Source organism: Mus musculus, chromosome 6 (genome assembly GCF_000001635.26).
Source record: "Mus musculus strain C57BL/6J chromosome 6, GRCm38.p6 C57BL/6J".
Classification (NCBI taxonomy): Eukaryota; Metazoa; Chordata; class Mammalia; order Rodentia; family Muridae; genus Mus; species Mus musculus.
This window is the reverse complement of record NC_000072.6, coordinates 146,070,008-146,094,993: the sequence shown is the minus strand read 5'-3', so window position 1 is coordinate 146,094,993 and position 24,986 is coordinate 146,070,008. Positions and strand designations below refer to the sequence as shown.

At 44.5% G+C, this 24,986-nt stretch overlaps 2 long non-coding RNA genes across 3 annotated transcripts in view; one reads left to right on the top strand and one right to left on the bottom strand.

The window, feature by feature from the left end:
- Positions 1-14,726: 14,726 nt before the first annotated feature.
- Gm32838 overlaps positions 14,727-24,986 on the bottom strand; it is a 111,371-nt gene continuing 101,111 nt past the window's right edge. The window contains exons 3-4 of one of the 2 annotated variants that reach the window (XR_001785420.1): positions 16,278-16,375; positions 14,727-15,524 (exon numbers count right to left, since the gene is read on the bottom strand). This is a non-coding gene — a long non-coding RNA (predicted gene, 32838). The remainder of the gene's footprint in view (positions 15,525-16,277; positions 16,376-24,986) is intronic. The other variant, XR_001785421.1, reaches the window with a different exon arrangement.
- On the top strand, positions 21,430-23,232 carry Gm35544. The gene is made up of 3 exons (XR_378172.1): positions 21,430-21,561; positions 22,235-22,281; positions 23,204-23,232. It is a non-coding gene; the product is annotated as a predicted gene, 35544 (long non-coding RNA).

Sequence of the window (24,986 nt, the reverse complement as noted above, 5' to 3'; positions counted from 1 at the left end):
ACGTTTTATAAACTTAAAAGTACCACAGTCTTTTTGGGAAAACTCAACCTAAAAATTCAGTATCTGTTAATATCCAAAGTCTTTTAAAATATAGTGTCTCTAAACTCTGGGCAGGCTCCAATAAAATGAAAAAGAAAATAAGGTAAATACTTTCCTCAAGAGGAAAGAGACAGGATACAGTCATAATCAGATCAGAGCAGGACCAAACTCCAATAGTGTCAATAACATAATGTCCCATATGGGACTTACTCACAGTTGTCTGGGCTCCTCCAAATGGATGGGATCACTTCTCTGGCTCTGACCTCTGCTGCACACAAAGTTGTCTTTTGGGCTCTGGGGTGGGTCCACTCCACTGTTGCCATTCTTGGCGGCATTTCCAAAACCCTGGGGTCTCTGCTACAGCTGGGCTGTACTTTCACCAGTAACCTCTCTTGGTCTCTATTCATGGCACCAAGCCTCAGTGTCTCTCCATGACCCATCCAATCCTGGGTTTTCAACTGCTTCTGAGGCTGCACCTTCCCCCAATGGCTTTTCCTAGCCTCTCACAGTGCTAAGCCTCAGCTGCTTCTCATGATCTCTTCATGTCTTCAAAACCAATACCACCTGGGTGACTCTTACATCACCAAGTTTAGCTGCAGCACAAGGTACAACCTTGGTGGCCTCTGGAACACAGCTTCTGCATGCTGACTCTCAGAAAACATTTCCCAGAAGATTTAATCACCAATCGTCTCTCAGCTCCAGTGAAACAGAATTGATTGTCCAAATAAAGCAAGGGTTTTACTTGAATGGTGCTGGTTTCTGGTCAATCACAGCTCATTCTCAGCCCTCAACTGACCAGAACCATAGAATCTTAACTCAAAATAGCAAACAGCCCTGAGGCAGTCTTTCAGTGGTTCTCAAACTTCCCTCTGGAACTTTATAAGTTAGGCCTCCATCTTCTGCATTGCTCTCAACATTTCATCTTCCAAGCTCCCACAGAACAGGCTCAATAAACTTTGAACACTCAATAGTTTTTCTAGCCCACATATCCAATGTCCTTCCACAATCTTGCCCAAAACAACAGGGTCGGGTCTGTCAAAACAACACCCCATTCCTAGTTCCAACTTCTAGTCACTGTTTTTCTCTGAAGAGACTCCATGACCAAAAGCAAGCTAGAAATGAAAGTATTTATTTCACGCACAGATACATCTAACAGATCAACATCAAAAGCAATGACTACAGGATCTCCATACAGGCCGGTGACCTGGAGACTGGAGCTGATGGGAAGGCTACCAAGGAGGGCTGCTTACTGGCTTGCTCAGCCTGCTTTATTATAGAACTCAAGACCACCAGCAAAGGGATGGCACCACCCACATCAATCACTAACTAATAAAATGCCCTACAAGCTTGATCTCACCAAGATATTATAGAGGTATTTTCTCAACTGAAGCTGATTTTAGTTTAGTCAACTTGAAACAAGACTGTCCAGCACAGACAGCAGTTTTTGCCTTACGTTACAGTCTAGATAGAGGGTGGCAATCATGGAATAAACACTTCAGAAGCAATATAAAGATATCGGAAGGTCTTAAAAGAACTTAGTTACTTCTAAGCCATACAGATTTGAGGACAACTATGAAACCAGGTGGCGTTAGGGTAAGAGGCAGGTTCTGGAGCCCAGAGAATGGAGTTGAACAAAGAGAAACTCCAAGAGATGTCACATCCCGGCACAGCCAGCAGCAGAGGGCAGGCCCTGTGTGCACACCAAGTGTCAGGCCTTCCTTTGAGTACTGTGTGTAGTTTAAGTCCCAAATCTCCCAACTATCCCAAGAATTTAGGTATCCCAAGATACCTAATTATCTCCTACTTAGTATGAAAAAAACAATACTTGTTCTTGGTTCTGTTTTGTTGTTTGTTTGTTTGTTTGTTTGTTTTTGCAAAAGTGTTGCCATCATAGCTTTTGGTGATGAACTTTTATTAAAACTGTGAGTGAAATAAATCTTTTCCTCTTCAGGTTGCGTCTCATCATGCAGGGATCTGAATCATGACGGTGTCCTTGTAACTCTCTATTCTTCTCCAAGATAGAATACTCTGCTTAGATCTGTGCCCTAGGTTTTTTTGTTTGATTGATTGGCTTGGTTTTGCTTTTTGAGACAGGGTTTCTCTGTGTAACAGAGCCCTGCCTGTCCTGAACTTGCTTTGTAGACCAGGCTGGCCTCAGACTCACAGAGATCTGCCTGCCTCTGCCTCTGCCTCTGCCTCCTGAGTGCTGGAATTAAAGGTGTGTGCCACCACACCAAGCCTGTGCACCATTTTAAAATTTGGATTATTTTGTTTGGTGAAGTCTAGTTTCTTAAGTTCTTTATATATTTTGAAGATTAGCCCTCTGTCAGATGTGGAGTTGGTGAAGATCTTTTCCCAATCAATAGGCTGCTGTTTTGTCCTATTGACCATGTCCTTTGCCTAACAATCTTTGCAGTTTCATGAGGTCCCAATTATCAATTCTGATCTTAGTCCCTGAGCCATTGATGTTCTGTTTGGAACGTTGTTTTCTGTGCCAATGAGTACAAGGATATTCCCTGCTTTCTCTTCTATCAGATTTTATGTTGAGGTCTTTGATCCATTTGCACTTGAGTTTTGTGCAAGAGGATAGATATGGATTTATTTGCATTCTTCTACATACCAACATCCAGTTAGACCAGCACCATTTGCCGAAAAGTCTTTCTTTTTTCCATTGTATATTTCTGGTTTCTTTATCAGAAATCAAGTGTCCATAGGTATGTGGGTTTACATCTGATTCGATTCCATTGAGCAGACTGTCTATTTTTATGCCAATACCATGTGATCGATATTACTATTGCTCTGTAGTTTAGCATGAAATCAGAAATAGTGACACCGCTGGATGTTCTTTTGTTGTATAGGATTATTTGAGTTATCCTGAGTTTTTTGTTTTTTTCTATGAACATGAGTATTATTCCTTCAAGCTCTGTATTGTGTTGGAATTTTGATGGGGGTTGCCTTGAATGTGTAGATTGCTTTCAATAAGATGATTATTTTTATTATGTTGATCCTACCAATCTATGAGCAACTGAGATCTTCCCAACTTCTAACATCTTCAATTTCCTTCTTCAAAATTTTGAAGTTTTGGGGTTTTTTTGTTTTGTTTTGTTTTTTTATTTTGTTTTTTCAAGACAGGGTTGAAGTTTTTTTGTTTGTTTGGTTGGTTGTTTTTTTTTTTTTATCATAAGGCCTGTCCCTTGCTTGGTTGGAGCTGCCCCATGATACTATATATTATTTGTGACTATTGTGAAGGATGCTGTTCCCCTGATTTCTTCCTCAGCCCCATTGTCATTTGTATACAAGAAGGCTTCTGGTTTTTTTTTTTTCTTTTGAGTTAGTCTTGTATCTGGCCATGACACTGAAGATGTTTATCAGCTGTAGGAGTTCCCAGGTAGAATTTTTGGAGTTGCTTATATATTTTTTTATCTCATTTGCAAATAATGATACTTTGAGTTCTTCCTTTCCAAATTATATCCCCTTGATTTCCTTTAGTCTTCTTACTGCTCTGGCTAGAACTTGAAATACTAATAGCAAATATATTTGGAGAGAGTATATATCGCCTTGTTTTGTTCCTGATTTTAGTGAAATTGCTTTGAGTTTCTCTCCATTTAATTTAATGTTGGCAATATGCTTGCTGTAGATTGCCTTTATTATGCTTAGGTATGTCCCTTTTATCCTTCCCTGATCTCTCCAAGACTTTTTTTTTTTTTATGAATTAGTATTGAATCTTGTCAGACTTTTTGAGAGTCTAATGAGATGATTATTTGGGGTTTTTTTTTTCTTTCCGTTTATTTATATAGTGGATTACATTGACAGGTTTTCATATGTTGAACTATCTCTGCATCTCTGGGATGAAGCCTGCTTTGTCATGGTAGATGACATTTTTGATGAGTTCTTGGGTCAGTTTACAAGTATGTTTTTGAGTATTTTGCATCAATGTGATAGGGGAAATTGGTCTGTCATTCCCTGTCTTTGTTGAATCTCTGCATGGTTTTGATATCAGGATGAGCCTGCGCCTTCATAGAATGAGTTTGGCAATGTTCCTCTGTTTCTATTTTGTGGAATAGTCTGAGAAGTATTGGTCTTAGCTCTTCTTTTAAAGTTAGGAAGATTCTTTATTAAAACCATCTGGCCCTGGGCTTTTCTTGGTTCCTAGAGTTTTAATGACTGCTTCTATTTCCTTAGGGGTTGCAAGTCTACTTAAGTTGATAATGTGATCTTAATTTAATTTTGGTAAATAGTATCTATCAAGAAAAGTGTTCATTTATTTTAGATGTTTCAATTTTGTAGAGTACAGGTTTTTGAAGATCTAATGATTTTTTTTCTCGATGTCTCTTGTTATCGCTCTCTTTTAGTTTCTGACTTTGTTAATTTGGTTACTCTCCCTCTGGTTTCTAGTTAGTTTGGCTAAGGGATGGTCTATCTTGTTAATTTTCTTAAAGAACCAACTCTTTGTTTCATTGATTCTTTGTATTGTTATTTTTGTTTCTAGTTTATGGATTTCAGTTCTCAGTTTGTTACCTGTCATTTCCTCTTGGGTATGGTTGCTTCTTTTTGTTCTAGAGCTTTCAGGTGTACTGTTAAGTGGTGGGTATGAGAACCATGGAGACTCTTGGTGCTATGAGCTTTACTCATGCTTTCATTGAGTCCCATACATTTAGATATATTGTGCCTTCAGATTCATTGAATTCTAGAAAGTCTTTAATTTCTTTCTTTATTTCTTCCTTGACCCAGTGGTCACTGAGTAGATAGCTCTTCAGTTTCCATGAGTTTGCAGGCTTTCTCCTGTTTCCATTGTTGATGATGTCCAGCTTTAATCCACAGTGGTCTGATAGGATGCAAGGGGTTATGTCAATTTCCTTGTATCTGTTAATACTTGCTTTGTGGCTGAGTATGTGGTCAGTTTGGGAGAATGTTCCATGAGTTATTGAGAAGAAAGTATATTATTTTATGTTTGGGTGAAATGTTCTGTAGTTGTCTATTAGGTCCATTTGATTCATAACATTTGTTCTATTATTTCTGTTTAGTTTTTGTCTGGGTGACCTGCCCATTAGTGATATTGAAGTCTCCCACTATCAATGTGTGAGGGCTGATATGTGATTTAAGCTTTAATACTGTTTCTTCTATTAATGTGGGTACCCTTGCATTTAGGGCATAGAAGCTGATATTGAAATATCATCTTTGTCAATTTTTCCTTTGATGACTATGAAGTGTCCTTCCCCATCTCTTTTGATTAATTTTAGTTGAAAGCCTATTTTATTAAATATTAGAGTGGCTACACTGGCTTGCTTCTTGGGTCCATTTGGGAAACCTATTCACAGCCCTTTACTTTTTGTGGTAATGTCTACCTTTGATGTTGAGGTGTGTTTCTTGTATGCAGCAGAAGGATGAGTCTTGGTTCTGCATGCATTCTGTTAGTCTATGTCTTTTAATTGGTGAATCGAATCCATTGATGTAGAGAGGTATCAATGATCAATGATTGCTAACTCTTGCTATTTTGTTATAATTGGTGGTGGTGGTGGTGGTGGTGGTGGTGGTGGTGGTGTGTGTGTGTGTGTGTGTGTGTGTGTGTGTTTTCCTTCTTTATGTTATGCCAGTGTGAGATTATTTATTGCTGTGATTTTTGTGGGTGTAATTAAGCCCCTTGGATTGGAGTTTTCCTTCTAATACCTTCTATAGGGCTGGATTTATGGATCGATATTGTTTAAATTTGACTTTATCATGCAATATCTTGTTTCCTCCATCTACAGTGATTGAATGTTTTGCTGGGTATAGTAGTCTAAGATAGCATCTGTGGTCTCTTAGAGTTGGCAGCACATCTGTCCAAGTTCTTCTGGCTTTTAGAGCCTCCATTGATAAGTCAGGTGTTCTATTAGTAGAAATATTTTCACTTCCGTTTTCCCTCTGCACCCAAAGCTAATCCTATGCCACAGCACTACATACCCAAATACAGCAGGGAAAAAGCTGGCCTCCCAGGAGTGTGGACAAGTCTGTGAGTGCAAGTAAGGCCACCACTGCTGCTCAGAGGAACCCACCCATAACCCTCAGCACACAGGAACAGAGGAGCTGCTTCTGGTTTCCTTTTGCACCTGGAGCTGATGTTGTGCCACAGGGCTCCATACCCAAATACCACCAGGAGAGAGCTGGACTCCCAGGAGTACCTACACACCTGTGAGCACAGGTAAGACCACCACTGCTCTTCAAATTCCTGGCCCAAGAGGGACCTGCCCAGAGCCATCAGGACACAGGAACCAAGGAACAGCCTGGGACAGGATCCTTCTGGTTTCTGTCTGCACCCTGGAGATGACCCTGTACCACAGCTCTCCATACCCAAATTCTTCCTGGAGAAAACTGGTCTCCCAGGAATACTGACACACAGGCTTGCAGGAGAGACAAGCCACAGTCAGAGACAGCAAGACCAGCTAACACCAGAGATAACCAGATGGTGAGTGGCAAGGGCATGAGCATAAGCAGCAGAAACCATGGCTACTTGGCATCATCAGAATCCAGTTCTCCCACCACAGCAAGCCCTGGCTACCACAACACACCAGAAAAGTAAGACTCTGATTTAAAACCACATCTCATGATGATGATAGAGGACTTTAATAAGGACATAAATAACTCCCTTAAAGAAATACAGGAGAACACAGGTAGAATCCCTTAAAGAGGAAACACAAAAATCCCTTAAGGAATTACAGGAAAAATATTTTCTGTGCCTTTGATTTGGGAATCTTGCCCTTCTATTCCTATTATTCTTAGATTTGGTCTTTTCATAGTGTCCCAGATTTCCTGGAACTTTGTCAGGAATTTTTTTAGATTTAACTTTTTTTTTTAACCAATGTATCCATTTCTTCTATTGTTACTTCAATGCCTAAGATTCTCTCTTCTATCTCTTGTATTCTGTTGGTGATGATTACATCTGTAGTTCCTATTCTCGTTCCTAGATTTTCCATCTTCAGAATTCCCTCAGTCGTGTTTTCTTTATGATTTCTATTTCCATGTTCAGATCTTGCACAGTTCTAGCCACTTTCTTCAACTGTTCTTTCTTGGTTTTCTTCACATTGTTTAGGGGATTTATTGAGTTTCTCCAATTTTCTGATTGTCTTTCCCTCAATTTCCTTACAAGATTTATTCTTTCCTTTTTTAAGGATCTCAATAATCTTTGTAAAGTTGGTTTTAAGGTTGTTTTCATGTTCTTCAGCTACGTTGGCATATTCAGGGCTTGTTGTAGTGGGATGGCTGGGATCTAGTGGTGACATATTGCATATTGCCCCGGCTGTTGACTGTGTTCTTATACTGACATTTGGGCATCTGGATTTGGAGTGATTATAGGTCTATGAGCCAATTTCTGCATTTGTCTTTGTTGGATGGGTGTTTTCTCCCTTGGTTTTTGTTTCCTTTCTGGTCTACTGGCTGGAGTGGCCTGTGGTTGAATAGAGGGTCTCCACCCAAGTTGGGCTCTGGGCTTCTAATGGCCTCTGGTATGGCAGGGAGTTGACACCAAAATTGGGGTTCTGAGTTCTGGCAATGTGAGTGGACTCTGATCTGGTATGGTATGGTCTCTGAGTTCAGTGTTCTGGCTTCACCTCTGGTCAGGTAGGAGATTTCAAAGGTGGTATGGGCAGGAATATGGTGACAAGGAAAGGAAGGGCAGTCAGGGTTATGTTGGTTGGGCACAAAGGGGTGGGGATGGACTTACTTGGGGTTCAGAATGTTGGCCTGGCCTCTGGTGGGGTAGGAGGCTTCTGTGTTTTAGGGAGATGGCCCGGCCTTTGGTGAAGAAACAGCTTTCAAAGTCTTTTGAAGTGGAAGTTTCTGGTTTCTTTAATAACTCAGTTGTGCCATGTGATGATTTTTTTTGAAGCTGTCTTATGAGAGGATGTTTTGCTAATGCTGATGCTTGAGAGGGTGCAAGATGTTCGGAAAGAACATTAGTAGAACCCCACAGACAGTGAAAGGACATTCTGTGTCCATGTAATGCTTCGCTGGTCTTTGCTAGCCATGCAACTTGCTTTGTCGTTATTTGATGATCTTCTATGGTTTTCAATTAGTCTTTCCTGCTCTTCTCTTTACAAAGAGAAATGCACCAAGGGACTTCTCATGCTTTTCTGGCTGATTCTCTCCACTTCTGCTGACTCATGCCCATTTGGTAGAGCCTTGCAGTTTCTGCTGGATCAAACTACTAGTACTGATTCATGTTTGGCATTAGCTATTGAACTGGACTACTGATATCTTGACAATGAAGATTGGAATCACCACAAAGAACAACTTCTAAATAGGCCCCCAACCCCCTTGTCCTATTAACCATCTTTCTCCCCTACCTTTGGTTGGTGGGCTAGAAGGGAGGTTGAAATGCTTAAGAACCTTAAATAAAAAAGCCTTTGAAAAAATCTAAGCCTACAGACTTTCCTTCCTTTGGTTTTGCACTTGGAGAAATGTGCAATGTGCGACCCAGAAGAGCATCTTCCACATCACCTGCCCATGCCCATGTCCCCAGACTCACTGGAGTTGTGAGGTTGCTGTTTCTGTTCATTATGCCATCACAGCCCATAGTCTTTTGTTATGGCTGCCTGGATGGACTACACCAAAGCAGCACCGTAGCAGGTGGAAGCAGGAAGGAGGGCAGCTCTGTTGTGGATACATGCTCTGGAGAAGGGAGGTGACAGAGACAGGCTCTTCCCTCTTTCATTTGTTATTATCTTTGTGTGTTTTCTTTCACTGAGATTACAGACACCATGACCAACAGCAACTTGGGGAGGAAAGGTTTTATTTTCTCTTACAGCGTAAGGTCCATCATGAAAGGAAGTCAGGGGAAAACCCCATGGCGGAGACTGAAGCAGAAACCATGGAGGGATGCTGCTTACAGGCTTGTTCCTAGGGGCTTACTCAACATGCTTTCCTATACAACCCAGGACCACTTTCCCAGGGGTGGTGCCATTCACACTGGGCTGGACCCTCTCATGTCAATCACAAATCATCAAACTTCCCCACAGACTTGGCCACAGAGCAATCTGGAGGCATTTTCTCTACTGAGGTTCCCTCTACCCAGATGACCCTAGCTTGTGTTAATCTGACCCAAAACTAACCAACACAGTTATCAAACATCATGAAATTCAGGAGCTTTTAGATGCCGGGCACTGAGTGTGGCACTGAAGACTCAAAGGTAACAAGGCATCACCTCTGCTCTCAGGGAGCTCATGTCAGGGGTATGGCAAGCTAAAACTATGCTCTGCATGATGTGATGAAAATGCTTGTCAAAGCTTGGAAGGCGCGCATGATCTCGTGGCACTGACGGGAGGTGACACTTGAGCAACCAGAGGAGAATGTAGAATGACACCTTGGGCTCAGGGAGAGATGCACTGGTTTCATGGAAACGATGAAAGTAAATATGGAAACAGAAGGGCAGAGAAGATGTTTACATGGAATCTAGACATGGCTGGTAGCTCCTACTGCAACACTAAGAGGTAGGCTGTGAAGTGATTCCAGACTTTTACCTCAGGGAGCTGTGAGGGGGCCTGTGGCCACATATGGGGTTAGAGTCTAGACAGAGTGAGCGGTGGGCCAGAAGAAAAGGAGCTATCTGCAGGGAATCGAGCTGTTTGAGAGGTCTGACAAAGATGTGGGGGAGCCAAGGAGACCCTGAGAGAGTGAAGTTCTGAGTGTGTGTGTATTATCTGACAGGAGCTATTTCAAAGACCAAGACCTCAGAGCCATGGGAAGTTGGCAAAGCCTTACCCATATGGGTCAGGCATGGAACTGGCAAAACCTTCTAGTCTGAGTGCAGACACACTCCATCAGAGTCAGCACAGCTCCATCACAGAGAGTACAGTCCTCCTGACCCCAGCTTTCCTGTTCATGTGGCTGTCATTCCTTCATCACCTTGTTGTTCCCAATCAGGTTGATGGCTGGGAAGGTTTGGCAATGAGGCCTGGTGGCAGAAATGTAAGGCTGTTGCTCACACAACAGCCTTCAGGCCAGGAAGCAGAGAGGGATGAATTCAGGTGCTCAGCTCACTGAATCCAGGGTCCCAGCTCTGGAATGGTGCCATTTTTCCTCAATTCCCACCCAATCCAGAAACTCCCTCACAGGTGTCAAGCTGATTCTAGGCACTACCAAACTGACAATCACATATTAGCACTACAGGTGGAGAAACAGCAACCACCTGACTTCCCCTGGGACCAAAGCTTCACTGAGCTTTAAGGGTTTGGATATTCAGTATCATGTTAACTACCCCAGTGACCCTAAGAGTGGGCACTCCATTATTATAGACGAGGAATCTTGAGGCTCAGCTTTACTTCCTGCACTGTGGCTGTGTAGCAAGAGCCCAACCACCACCTGCAGCTACCTCTCCTTCAGAGAGAGCCCATCTGGATTTGCAGACCCACCAAAGCCAGGATGATGGCTCTGTAGCACAGAATCTCATCGCATGGAATGAACAGGACACACATACACTCAAATCCAGAATTCCTAATTCAATAACAGGAATGCTTTCCAGAGCAAAGGTTTTCATGGAAAATCAAAGACACTAGGCAAATCCCTAGTACCAGTACACATCTTTTATCCCAGGACCCAGGAGACAGAAGTAGGCTAGCCTGGTCTACTTAGCAAGTTCCAGGACAGCTGCACTCCATGGAGACCTTATCAAGAAAAACAAGAAGGAGGAGGAGAAGGAAGAAAAGGAGGAAGAAGAGGAGGGGGAGGAAGAAGAGGAAGAGGGGAGGATATAGAAAAAGAGAAGGAGGAAAAAGGATAAGAAGAACGAGGAGAAGGAGAAGACACTAGTCAGGCAGTTGTTACAAAGAACCCAGGCAAGTGGGTAGGATCCATGAGGAATGGCATGGGACAGTCATCCCAGCACTAACGTGGGGTGGGGTATTCTCAGTAAGTTTGAGGATGGTCTAAGCTATATAGTGAATATCAGGACTGCCAGGGATTCAGAGCAAGACTGTAGCAACAGGGCTAACGATTCAGCTAAACACAGGCTTAGTCTGTGAAGGGTTCAATGCCAGCACCACAAACTAAAGCTAGGAACCAACAGAAAGCACTGGATAGAGGCTCTGACGAGGTATATGTAAATATTGCCCCGCAGTCTAATTTATTTCCCAAATTGGCAGTGGCATCTGTCTCCTGAGTCCCTTCTGAGCACGTGTCCTCATGGCGCACTCTTTAAGCCAGCGATGTCACTGCCAACCATCCCCACCCACATGTCTCTACTTTACTGTGACATTTTCACTGAGCTATTGAAATTGGATGTGTCAGAGACATCACAAGCAATAGCAGTGGTGGTGAGTTAGTTGATATGTTTCAAAATAATAAAAGAGGGCCATGCGGATGTCAGGGGAATACATTTCTCTGTTTAGCAACAAGTGATTTATCGAGGCCCTATGGACAGGGTCCAAGGAAAGGTCAGGCTGCCACCCTGTGTGTGGGAAAAGCCCAACTGTTTCTTCAGAAATCTCGTACCTGGGATCAGGGTAGGAACTAAAGTTTAGGGAGAAGATTAATTAAATTCTTGATTTGGAAATGACCCTGAGGGATGAATTCTCTTTCCACATGCTACAGTGGGGATCCTGCGGTCTTCTGCCGGAGAGACACACTCTGCAGGGGGATTAGCAATTACCCTGACTTACAGTTTTACTCAAACCGCAGCTCAGCCTTTCTCCTCAGCCTCTTTCTGGTCAGAGTGTGATGTTTCCAAGGCAGCAGCGGTTTGGGCTTCCGTTCCACCCCCTCTACCATCCAGCCTGGATGAGCGACTGGCAGGTACCAGGTGATCAATCCTGGGTGTTGATTGCATTCTCAAGTGACAGCTGTGAGGCCAGATGCTCCAGGACCAGCAGGGCCACATCTGTATCCGGACTCTGCCATGGAATCACTTTATGAACAAGCTCCTGACCTCTTGTGGCCTCAGCCACGAATGAAGCTACTGAGAATATTCACAGTGTGTGCTTGATACAAAAACCAACCACCATCTGCTGGCTCCTCCTCCTCCTCTCTGTGGGCCTTGGGGTCTGTTCCCCAGCAAACATGCTTCATGGTCCCCTTTAAGAGAAATTCCCAGATCCTACAGCATTTGCCACCTTTTATTTTCTCTGAAGTGTGTGTGTGTGAGCATGAGCACATGTGTGTGCACGTGCACGCATGCGGCATGCATGTGCACGTATGCACATTTTGCAAGTGTGTATGGGCACAGGCATGGGGAGCAGAGTGCACTCGCAGTGAGATCATGTGACTGTGGTGGCCCCAGGCTGGTCTTAGGAATTCCCCTCACTTCTACCTTATTCGTTGGTGGAGCAGGGTCTTTTGATCTAACCCACAGCTCACCTACATGGGTAGTATCCGGCCTGCCCTGGGGATCTCCTGCCTCTATCTCCCAAGGCTGGACGCACAAACCAGCCACCAAACCCAACCAGGGTTCACCTGGGCTTCGGGGATCCAAACTCCAATCCTCATGCTTGAGTGGCAAGTACTTTGACCACAGAGCTTTCTCCTTAGCTCCCTCTGCTCTGTACCTTTCTCCTTTATATCCAAACTCTTGGAAAGAAGTTTGCATTTCTACTTCCACACACTTCAGTGAGCCTTGAACTTTATGATCCCAGATAAAACTATCAAAATCACCAGCAACCCCATGTCACCTCATTGGACGGTCGATTCTGAGTCTTGTTAGATTGGATTCTCCAACAGCTTTTGACCACTCAAGGCCTTTGTTCTTGAATCAACTCTTGTGTCTCTTCTCTCTCTCTCTCTCTCTCTCTCTCTCTCTCTCTCTCTCTCTCTCTCTCTCTCTCTCTCTCCTTTTCTGGACATCCCAAGAGTCTATCTTTGGAACCCCCCCCCTCTTGTTTGTTTTAACTCCTGAGATCTCAGCCCTCTTCAGCCAACTATACACAGAGACTAAGATACAGGGCAATAAATAGCACCCAAATCAAAGCCCCCAGGAGTCCCCTGAAGCCGCTTCACTTCTCAGACCTCCACGGGGTTCAGCAGCTCCCCTGTCTGAATCCAACAGTTCCCCGTTGTTCATGAATCCCACATTTGCAAATGCACCTGCTCTCTAAATACCCATGATGCTCTCATAATTCATTTCCGATGTGCACGGAGCAGCCAAGAGATTTGAGTCACCTGACTCCGTGTCCAAGCTGTTGTTCCACAAGGTGGTGTTCTGTCCTAATGCTTCAGCCGTCATCATGGCAGCATCTTCGCACACTTGCATCACTTGAGTGAAGACTGCACTTTCATGCACATGGGTGCTTTTGGTTGGTGGTTTTTCTGTGTAAATGCCCTGTAGATATTGCACTGAAGTGCTATTCTGTGTCCCAAAGTTCAAGAAAGCAGAGACTTTGCCCGACAAAGAAAATATATTAGGCACACTCCCTTCGGGCATAAGCTGCAGTGTTGCTGGACAATTTCAATGTTAACAAGTCAGCAATATACCCTGAACATGGTGTCTTTAAACAGAAACACACAGAAAATAAGCGGTTGAAAAAAAGATGTGACCAGAGCTCACGGGAACATCACCCTGTGCGTCAGGCCCCTTTTCACTGAGCTGTTTTCTAGATGACTTTGTCAAACACAATCATAGCAAAAGTGAAAACATCTGCAAATCTGAGAACGCACCGTGACCACCTCCCACCCCATTCTTATTCATCTTAGAAAACAACTTCACTCTTCCACCTCCTTAGCCCATAGCCTCAAAGGTGCCTCAGCCCACAACACACAAGCCAGTTCTCTTGAGGTTTCCTTTGAAATCTCCCTGCTCCCTACACCCTCACGGCCTTAAGCGTAGTCTAGCCACAACCACCTCAACTCCAGCAGACACATCCTAACTGGTCACTCTGCTCCTATCCATGACGTCACCTGGCAGTCCCCACCCTCCCACTAATGAAGCAGAACACTTGCTCCCCTGGGAACCTCCTGTAGCTTCTCAGGTTATAGAGAGCAAATCCTCACTGTGGCCTTCAGCCACGCTGACTCAGTCATACCTCTGGACCTTATATTCTCGTTCAGACACTCATGTGCAAAGGGTTCCTGTGGCTGCCTCCGCCCTCTGCCTGCTCGGCCACATCACATCCTTTGAAGAGGAAGAGCCCTTGCTACTCCACACCAAATCTCACCTCTCTCTCTCTCTCCCTCTCCCTCCCCCCCACCCCCCCTCTCTCTCTCTCCCTCCCTCCCTCCCTTTACCCAGCGGTGGCTTCCTTCCTTCACGGCAGTTATCAGCCAGCACATTCCAGACCTCCTCATTATTCCCAACTGAACACTGGGCGTTTGAGGGCAAGGCCTCTTAAGTTCTCTGCAGCTCTCCTGAACCTGAAAGCGGTTACCAGACGTAGAGTAGTGATTCAAGAAAACTGACGGTGGGATTTGGTTTCTCTTGTGTGAATAAGAGAAATCACTTCTATTTCACACTGCAACTTAACTCTCTGAGAGCTCAAATGTCATCCAGACTGCCTTCCCTGCTGACTAGGGCTCTGGGCCATCTTCAGCACATCTATCTGCTCAGGGGAAGCAGGTCCCAGCATCATGCTGCCTCTTTAAGCCTCCAGGAAGGTTGAGAAGGTCTTCTGTCTCTGTCCCTCAGTTTTAGTTATAGGGATTGTAAATGGCTGTGTTGTCTTAGGGAGATATCACTCTAGAGCCTCTATTGACCTGAGCTCATTTCCCTTTGTCTCACAAAAACCAACTTCCTTTCTGATACTGACTGTGGGGGAGGGGCTAAGACACTGGGCTGCTTTCATCTCTGAGGGAATTGGCTACAGAAAGAGGGTTTTCTGCTCCGTGGCTGCCTTTCTTTGCAGTAATTAAAAACAACAAAACAAAACAAAACAAAACACACTGTGCAAAAGCAATTTAGGGAAGAAAGGGGGTTGTTTTATCTTAGCTGCTATCACAAGCTGTCTTACTGATCTGTTTGCAGACCCACACTTGGCTAGCTTTCTTCTGCTCTAGCCTAGACCACCTGCCCAGAGAATGCTGTGGCCCACTGGGCCTGCCTACAGCAATGAGTGACCAAGACCGTCCCGCAGACATGCCCACAGGCCAGTCTGATCCAGGCAGTTCCTCTTGAAGATGACTTTAGGCTGTGTCAGGTTGACAGTTAATGCTAACCAGGACACCTACATGGGACTATAGGTGAATGCACACACTGACAACTGTGCCTCTGTACCTAAGGATGTTCATACACACTTAGTATTCACACACAGGACTCAGCTCTGTGTCTCTTACTCCTGCGTCTCCTTGCACAAACATTTTGAGGAGACATTTGTTGGGGGTTCATGGTGTCGGGTTCATTTATCATCGTGGGGAATGCACAGAGGAGTTCATATCCTGGGATTATGTGGCTGAGGCTCGGCACATCATGGCTGGCCAGGAAGTAGAAAACAGGACTGGCAACAGGGCCCTTGAAAGGCCTCCTCCCGATGACCAGCTTCTTCCAGCTCCACTCTATCCTCTAAAGGCTCCAGAGCCTCCCAAAACAGCGCCACCTGCTGGGGGATTTCAAATATTCACCAAGTGAAACAGATTCAGAGGAAAGCAGGCTCCTCACCACGGGTTCTTAATTTTGAAAGAAGGGAACTGCCTTCCAGATCAGATGTTGCTCAACAAACTAAGCAGATACAGCAGTGGAGGAGCTAAGGAGCTGGCTGCTTTAGCAAGCTTGCTAGCCAGCCAGCCAGAATTATAGGAGTCAGGCTGAAGGCCATGGGCAAAGAGGAGCTAAGAAGCCACCCACAGAGGCATCACTCCTAAGGCCCAGACTCCTCTTTAAAAAAAAAAAAAAAAATTAAAGTCCCACTCCATTCTCAGGTGGGGTGGCCTCCAGGCCTGGAGTTGCTCAAGCCTCAGTTCACACACGTGTCACGGTGTCTCGGGCTCTATAGGTGTGCTGCAGGCTGGGCTATCTACAGCAGCCGCAGTCCAAGTGCAGAGACCAGGGACATTTCGAATGGATTTCTATGGGAAAAGAAAAAGAAAAGGATGCAGACATTTTGTAAGACACTAAGAAAGAATTTAAGAAATGGAAATGCAGAGATAAAGGGCCTGTTCTCTGCGCACAGGGTCTTTCTCCTCCCATCTTTATGTGCAGGAGGAAGTAATTTTAAATGTGTTGGATCATTCTAACAATTGTTAGATAGTCTTTCCTGCCTACTACCCTGCTGGGGATAATTCCAGGTCATTAATCTGTCCTTACCGTTCTGCTTTTCCTTAGGGTCACCCTGCACTTTAACACATATACATACCTTGGTTTATGGAATGATGGCTGGCATTTACCACTCAGAGCACTTCTGTTCTCATCATCAGGGTGAACAGTTTGCATAGAAACATCACCGATGCTTCTCTAAAAATAGAACAATACAAATGAAACTGTGTGACCAAGCTATACTGATACTTTTAAGACTTTAAATTTTAACTGAAACCCAAAGAATATGAAACTGGCTCTTTTCCAAAGGTGGTTTGGACTTAAGGCTGCTCAGGATCCCTCGGACACTGGTGCAGCAACGCTAACCTGTGCCCCTTAGAAACTCCAAGGGCAGCATGCGCAGGAGCCAGCGCTACCACCCCAGGCCCTTCCCGGCTGTGTTTACTCCATTCTACAGCTGGGCTAGCTGAAGCATGTGGCGGTCAGGTGATGCGCGTGATGCGCGTGGGGTCAGGCTGTTAGGGGTGACTCAGCCAAACCCACTCCAGCTCCTGAACCTTGCTGGGATCACAAGGCCGAGAGCACTCGCTTCCCCGAGGCCCAATATTCCCTGGTAATTAAAAGAGGCTGATTATACTTGAGCGTGTGGATAGGAAGGATTTGCGATGCATGGTTTAACCTTGTGACTTTGTGAATTGTGCTGCTCGGCGCTCTCTGCCTTCTCTTTCTTGTTAGAACCAGAGAATGACTTATGCTCCAAACAGGAGCCCATGTGCTCTGACAGCTTCCTGAACGGCAGAGTTTGCAGATAAATTTGGGGTGCATGTGTTCAGGTGTCCATCTGAAACCCTCAGACTCAGAGGCAGGAGGACTCCCATCCGGACCGGTGCACCAGACTTGGCGCACATGACTCATTGCCACTCTTACATAAAAGCCAAGCCTGTTAAGTCCAGAAAACTCTGGCCAGTGTAAGTTCTGGCTGATAAAGATTGACCACTCTTAGGGGCCAAGCTTCCACAGCTGCTTGGCTCTCTGTGTCAATGTCCTTTGTGGACATTATGCCTTTATTATGGTTCAGGGATGAAAGTGTTTGCAGGTACATGTGTTTGCACACTTGGTCCCCAGCTGGTGGCGCTATTTTGGAAGCTTGTGGGAACTCTGAGAAATGAAAAGCCTTTGAACATTATAGCCTGGCTATATTCAGTCCTGGTCTGCATTCCTGGCCCACCACAATGTGAGAAGTCTCCGCCTCATGCTCTGTGGTGCGCGCTCCTCTGTGCCTTCTCCACAGTGGTGGACTGAAACCTGCTGAAGCCACAACCCATAATTTTTCCTATCTTAAAGGACCTCTATAAGGTTTTAGTGGTTGTCGTGGCCCCTGAGGTTAACAACCAGGCCTTGCTTCCTACTCTGTCTCGGCTTCCTGATCCACCCAGATATGAGCAGACAGCCACATACTTCTGCCGCTACAGCCACAAGCTCCTCCCTTCACTCTGATTGTGCCTCTCGCCTCTTAAGCGGCTTCTTATCAGGTATTCCATCACAACGATGCGAAGAGGAACATCAACAGCTTTGTTCTTAAACACAAGCAGCCATAGACAGTGGGATTTCAAGCCCAGTTGTCCCCTTAAGGCTCAAAGTGACTTCACATACTTAAGAGCAAATGGAAGACCATCCACCAGGCTCCTTGTAGACAGGTGACTCCTGATTATCGCACTAAAGGGCACATCAGTTACATCTCAGACAGGCATTCATGGATGAGTTACACAAACTAAACATATCAGCTCCTAGGGGACTCACACGCAGATGCCAGCTTGCTTGCTTTTCTTTTCTTTCTTTCTTTCTTTTTTTTTTTTTTTTTTTTTTTTGGTTTTTTGGTTTTTTGAGACAGGGTTTCTCTGTGTAGTCCTGGCTGTCCTGGAACTCACTTTGTAGACCAGGCTGGCCTCGAACTCAGAAATTCGCCTGCCTCTGCCTCCTGAGTGCTGGGATTAAAGGCGTGTGCCACCACGCCTGGCAAATGCCAGCTTTCAGTAGTATGTGAAACACACACATTTAGGCTGGTGAAACTCACTTGGGCTTCGGGCCAGGAATCCCACTCAGTACCCATTTCAAGAGAAAGCCTCTGGCTTTAGCTGAAAGATGTTAGAAGAACTGACTGTGGAGTGGCAGTGGCATTGGGAATAGCAACGAAGTTAGAGTGAGGGGCTGGGGTTGTGGAGGCCGGGCTGGTGGCACTTGGCTTCTGTAAAGACATGGACAGTTTTGCTGAACTCAGAACAAAGCAATGATGACAGCCTTCTGTCTAGAGACTCAGTACTGACTGTGGCCACCCTGAAGGTCAATGGGCTTGAGAGCAGTGCACAGATAACATTGCTAGACATGTGACTTGTGACTAGTTTTATCTTCAATGAGAAGACCAAGGATGTGTTGAATAAAGGCACCAGGAGGGAGAAGGGGACAGCTGGACTCATGAGTTCCCATGGGGGAATTTTGGGGACATTGATAAACTCTTAGGTTGGGAAAACTGACAAGTGACTGGAAGGAGAATATGAATTTACACCAGGTTATTAATTCATTCATCGAACCATCCTTGAATTCCAGGGGGAAGCCCTCCTTAGTCATGGTGTGTGATAACATGCTGTTGATGAGGATTTATGTTCACTGAGCATGTCAGCCTTTGGTTTCCTTTCTTAAATTGTCTTCACGAAGCATTGGCACCGGAGAATGCTGGCCTGATAAAGTGAGTTTGGAAGTGTTTCCTCGCCATCCACTTTTGTGGGGAGACTTGGAGAGCCACCGTCATCAGATTTTCAAGTGTGTGGCAGAACTCAGCAATAAAACCACTTGGTTCTGGCTTTCATCTGCTGGGAGGCTTCTGATGAGTGGTAAGAAGCATGTTCAAGGTCTCTGGTTCTTCACGAAGTGTCTGGTAGGCCATGTCTCTGGGGATGTGTGCATCCTGAGGTCCCCTGTTTGCCCATCATTGTTCACATTCTGTGTTATTTCTCTGTCACTGTTGACTGTTTGCTCTCTCATGTATTTTTTTTAGCTTATCAGTTGATAATAAACTGGTTCATTATTTATTAAGAATCCATCTGGGGGCTGGAGAGATGGCTCAGTGGTTAAGAGCACTAACTGTTCTTCCAGAGGTCTAGAGTTCAATTCCCAGCAACCACATGGTGGCTCACAACCATCTGTAATAGAATCCAATGCCCTCAACAGCTACTGCGTACTCATATACATAAAACAAATGAATACATCTTAAAAAAAAAAAGAATACATTTTCTGGGCTAGAGAGACATCTCAGAAGTAAGCACTTGCTACCACCACAGAAGACCTGGTGACAGTTCCTTGTACCCATGTTAGGAGGCTCACAAATGCCTGTAATTCCAGCTGCACAGCATCTCATGCCCTCTCATGGCCTCTGAGAACAACATGCACATTCATAAAATAATTTGTAGTCATTAAAAATTAAAGACTTATATATTTTTACTTTATGTTTGAGTGGTTGGCATGCATTTATGTATGCATAGTATGTGTGTCATCAGTGCTAAGAAGGTTAGAAGAGGGTATAGAATTCCCTGGAACTGAAGTTAAGGATGGTTGTGCGTTACAGATAGCCCTGGGGCTAATTGTATTTGATGTTAATTCCATTCTCCTGTGAGGGGCTGCGAACAAGGAATGAGTTAGCACTCAAGTGATTTTCTGTAAACCTTCTTCCTACCTTAATTTATAAAGGCTAGACCCAGTGATTGGGCAGAGAAAGAGAGGAAGGTGGAGCTGAAGCTGAAGGTGGAGTTTTGGGAGAGAAGGAGAGAGAGGACGACTGAGGAGGAGGAAGGAGAGTGGAGCAGAAGCACCTGGCCTGGAGAAACTGCAAGTTATAAGGGGTCTCTTATATAGGGAAGGTGGCAGTGTAGTGGTAGATCAGCTCAATCTAGGTACACATCATATATTGTTATTAATTAAGTTGTGTTTTCATTGCTCAGACTTATTGGGTTGGAAATTTACTACAACAGTTATGAGCCATAGTGCTAGGAACTGAACACAGTTCAATTCAGCTGCACTGTTCTCTGTTTTCTATTCTCTGTGCTTATTTCTGTTTTAATGTTTGCTATTTCTTTCTATCTGCTAATTCTGAGCTTCATTGCTTTCCCCTCTAGGTTCTCTGAGTTGTACCAATAGGTGATTTAATATCAAGAATCTATCAACTGCTTTCCAAAATTGTTGTACCATTTTGACCTTCTACAGAGAGAGGGACATTTGCTTCACAATCTTGCCAATAGCAGGGACACCTGGGCCCTTCATCTGTCACTGTTCTAGCGTGTAGGAGGCATGGCTGTGGCTGTAGCTCCCATTTTCCTTTTGAACAGCAAGGTTTAATATCTTAGAGGCCATGCACAGTACCTTTTGTGTAAGCAGCTTTGCTTTTATTTGTGGCTTTTGACTCTTTGTTGAATTTTTTTTCACACTCTGGATATAAAGTCTTTTTCAGATATGCTGATATATTTATTGTGCTTTCATTGTTCCCCAGAGTGTCATTTGCCTTTGTTTTTTTGTCTTTGAAGAGAAAATGCTTTTAATTTTATAAAATTTAATTTATACATTTTTACTTTACAGTTAACAAAATTAGTATTTGTGTGCAAGAAGGGTCACATAGGCATCTATTTGTTGTTAAAACTATAAATAGCTTTGAGTTTATCGTCAGTCACTTCATAAACTATAAAGAACAGGGGATAAAGACAAACATTTCCTAACTACCAGGCAGCTGGCTTGTTTGATTTGTTTTGTCTGTTTAAGATAGCATCTATGTAGCCCAGGCTGGTCTAGAACTCATTATGGTCTAGCCTGGTATAGCTTCAAGCTCATAGCAATCCTCCTGCCACAGACTCCCAAGTGTGTGCTTATTGGGAGTATACTCTTATGCTACTATACCCAGCTAAACTAGCTATTCTTAAGCCCTCTTCCCCCATACCTCTGGGTTCAGTGAAGTGTTGGAGTGCTCAGTAACCACATCCCAGAGCAGAAGACAGTGGGCTCCAACTCACATGCTAAATGTGTGTTATTCTGCATATACAGTCTAGAGGTGAAGTCCAGAATTTCTCCCACCTGCTGACTCCTTGACAGAATGAAACTGTGCTCTCAGTCTTCTTCAGGGGGTACTGTTCCTGCATGCTCAGGCTATGGGTTGTTATGGTTTTGAAAGAGCAAATATTTTTTTCTTATATTACTTAGAAGCAAAATTGAATCTCACTTTTGGAAACATAGAAAAGACAGGTCTTCTGATTCCTATCTGTTAGGAAAATGAAAAGCACTGTCTTCGTGTGGCCTTGCAAATGCACAGGTGGATGAAGAACCTATATTGGAAAGGACATCACAAGGTCATTGTCATTGACACCCTCAAACCTACCTGGGCTTGAATGGGTTTCTTTCACTTTCAGCAGATTAATTCCTTTCTAAGGTTCAGGGAGGGGTGTTTGCGTTTTCCTTTATCAACCTCAGATGCTAGCCTTTCTAGCTATTGTAAACACAATACAGTGAAAACATCTAATGCAGGGCCTTGCATTATCTCCCAGGGTACTCAATCACTAGATGGATCACACGTCTGCATTGGACACCCAAAGTTTCTATTTACTTTTTCTTTTCATTTTTTTTAACAAGGTAGCTATTTAAACCAAAGCATTGCAATGAGTGGGCAGCAGGCTGCTGGCACTTATTTCAAAGGCATTTTTTTTTTTTTAGTCTTTCTTGTTATTTAGCAAGGATGGCAGTAGCAATATGCCAGAAAGAGTCATTTTTAGGAAGGGAAGTTTATACCAAAGAAAGAAGAAACTAGGAAAGGCAGATGGTATGTCCCAAAGTGTTCTATAGCTTCTGGGTGGTGCTTCACATCTTGAGTAGGGTTCACACTGAGGAGCCAGGTTTGGGTGGGCTGCTTGACCTGGGGTGGGTGTGAACCCAAGCAGTGTTAATGAGCAGGAAGCCTGGTGTCATCCTCAAAGTTGATGCCTTCCCCATTTTGGCCCATGCTTAAATCACTTATTGTTTTAACAGAGTTTTCAAGTCACAACAGCACCCTGGCATTCTGCTGAACACTATAGGTAATTCTAAAATCAGATATAAAACAGGGACTAAGGGACAAATTTATGGGTACAACCATGATTGTTTCAGGAACCCACAGGGGAAAACATTGAATAGCCAGATGTGTGAGCTCCCTCCTATAATCCCAGCACCTGGGAGACTGACATACAAGGGTTACTGTGAGTTATAGGCCAGGGTGGGCTACATCGTGAGTTCCCCAACAGCCTGGGGTAGAAGGAGACTCAAAAAAGTGTTAAACTGTGGTGTCTCATATCTGCAATCCCAGCACTAGGGAAATAGAGGCAGGAGGATCAGAAGTCCAATGTCTTACTCAGCTACTCAGTGAGTTTGTGGACAGCATGGTAACTTATGACCTTGCATCAGAAGAGAAATAGATGGATTGACAGACAGACAGACAGACAGACAGATGGACAGAAAAACAGGCAGGCAGGCATCTGGTAGAACCTGTGGATAGAGGAGGGGAACTGGCTGTCAAGATGAGACCTATTGGTGCCCATGAGTCCCCATCTTCACTACTCCCCAGTTGGACAGGGTGAAAGTAAGTGACTAAAACCTGACAGACAGAAAGAGCTCATGTTTTGGGTGTCTTTAAGTCTCCATTCAGCACTTGTCCAAGGCTGTTACTGTGGAGATAAAAGGGCCTGCTCTGATGAGTCAGTTCTTCCAGTAGAAAATGGTAAATGTGATATCAAACCCTACACCAGACTCTGAGGTCTCCAGCCATCCTGAGTGTTCATATTCTTAAAACTAGTATTATATATTTTTTAAATGTTTCCTTTCCCACAGCCTTGGCGTAGGAAACTAGATTCACAAGCCAGGAAGTAGGAGGAAAAGGATGGATATGTATCACATAATTTCAGCAATGATGACTTTGCTGAGCTGAAAATTGCCTGTCATGTGACCCTGATTCTTTTCTCTTAGACAAAGCGCCCCATCCTGACTTTCTAAAGCTGGCTTATGTTACAGGTACGGCTCATCCCTCAAACCCAGTAGTTATGCACAGTTATGACCATCAGTCCATAAACACATTGAAAAGATTCAAAGTCTAGACAGCACTAATTCACAGCCTGCATCTCCCTCCCCCAGAATGCTGTAGCACTCTGTCGCAAGGGCACAAGGCTACAGCTTTTCACAGATCCATCTCTTGGGCCAATGTAAGGGTTGTGGTGGGATCGTGGTAAGTATTATAATGACTTGGGAATTTGTAACATTTTAGGTTAAGCACCAAAGAGCAGCTGAGGACAGGGGTAGAAAATGAAGAGGAATGGGGGCCTGGAATAGGGTTTCTGGTAAGGCAAATTGTAGAAAGAACATTTATAAAACAACAACAAGAAATCTAGTTGTCACATGTTCATTTCTTACAGAGTGAACCTTCCTTCCAGGTTGCTCATGTATGGCTATCATCAGGCTAACCACCCACCCAGTCTACGGGATCCTTCCTTGAAGCTGGTACCCTGGACATACTGTCCCTTGTTAGTGCCCACCCTTTTTGAGCACCTAAACAAGATGAAGCCAGTTAGTTAACAGCAGGATGGGATTAGCTGTGGCCTCATTTGATGGGCCAGCTTTAAGATTTCAGAGGAGAAACATACTCATGTTCTAGTCACATTTGCATCAAGGTGAGAAACACTGGGAAACGATCTGTAGAAGGAAAGACTGCTTGGGGTTCCTGTGTATCTCAAGGCTTAGGCTGCCACAGAAGGGAAGATATGTGGACCAGCTCAGCTGACAGGTCATGGAGCCGGGGATGCAGAGATAATATCCCCTTACGACTGTCTCTCATTATGCCCCCACTCCCAAAGTTGCCAAGACAGCTTGTAGGACATTTCAGATTCATGCAACAGCCCATGAAGCAGCTATTCACAGATGGCTCAGTTTATAACCGAGTCACATGGAAGGGCAGTTAGCAGATGAGGAAAGAAGCAGCTGACAGGCAGAGGATCAGAGGTGAGGCAGAGCAGACAGGCTGGAGCGCAGGAAGATGCTTCCCTGGGAATCCACAGCGAAAAGGAAAGTGTAGATCCCCCAGTAAGCTCAGAAAGACTCCTGGGAACTCACACTGAGAGGATTTCCACCTTGTGGGAAGGTTTTCTTGGGATTCATAGGGAGAGAAGGGACAGACAGGAGAGAGGCAATAGTTAGTAATATGGCAAGAAAATCAGATGGGTAGATAAGGAATAAAGGTATGATACTGCACATGCACAGACCAAAATACGCATAACTGTTCAGGTCCCAGGTGTCCCCAACCAGAACCATAACAGGTCTACCTGGGTTAGCCATCTTTGACGACACTCAGATGACCTGGACCTTTGCAGCTGAGACACTGTACAAGCAAAGAGCCCTCTGGCTGTAACACTCATCCTTCTCATGTCTGTTACCCAGCTGTCTGCTGCCTTCCCACCCAGTGCATGACTGACCTTCAGCAGGAGTTACTAACCATCTGAGCACTGTTACCTTGAGAGCTATGATTCCTTCTATGTGCCATAGAGGCTAAGTGTAGCACACCCTCAGACACACCATCTTCCACCAGCACACCTTGTCATTCCTGATAGTGACTGGTTAACCACAAAGCCAGCACCTTCTGCTAGGGACCATCTATCTGTCATCTACATTCCCAGTTGACAGTGAGATGGGCTTCCACTGCTTTCTCCACACATCCCAAGGCTGGCTTCTCTGGAAGAAGGTACTAGGACAAATGTGGGGT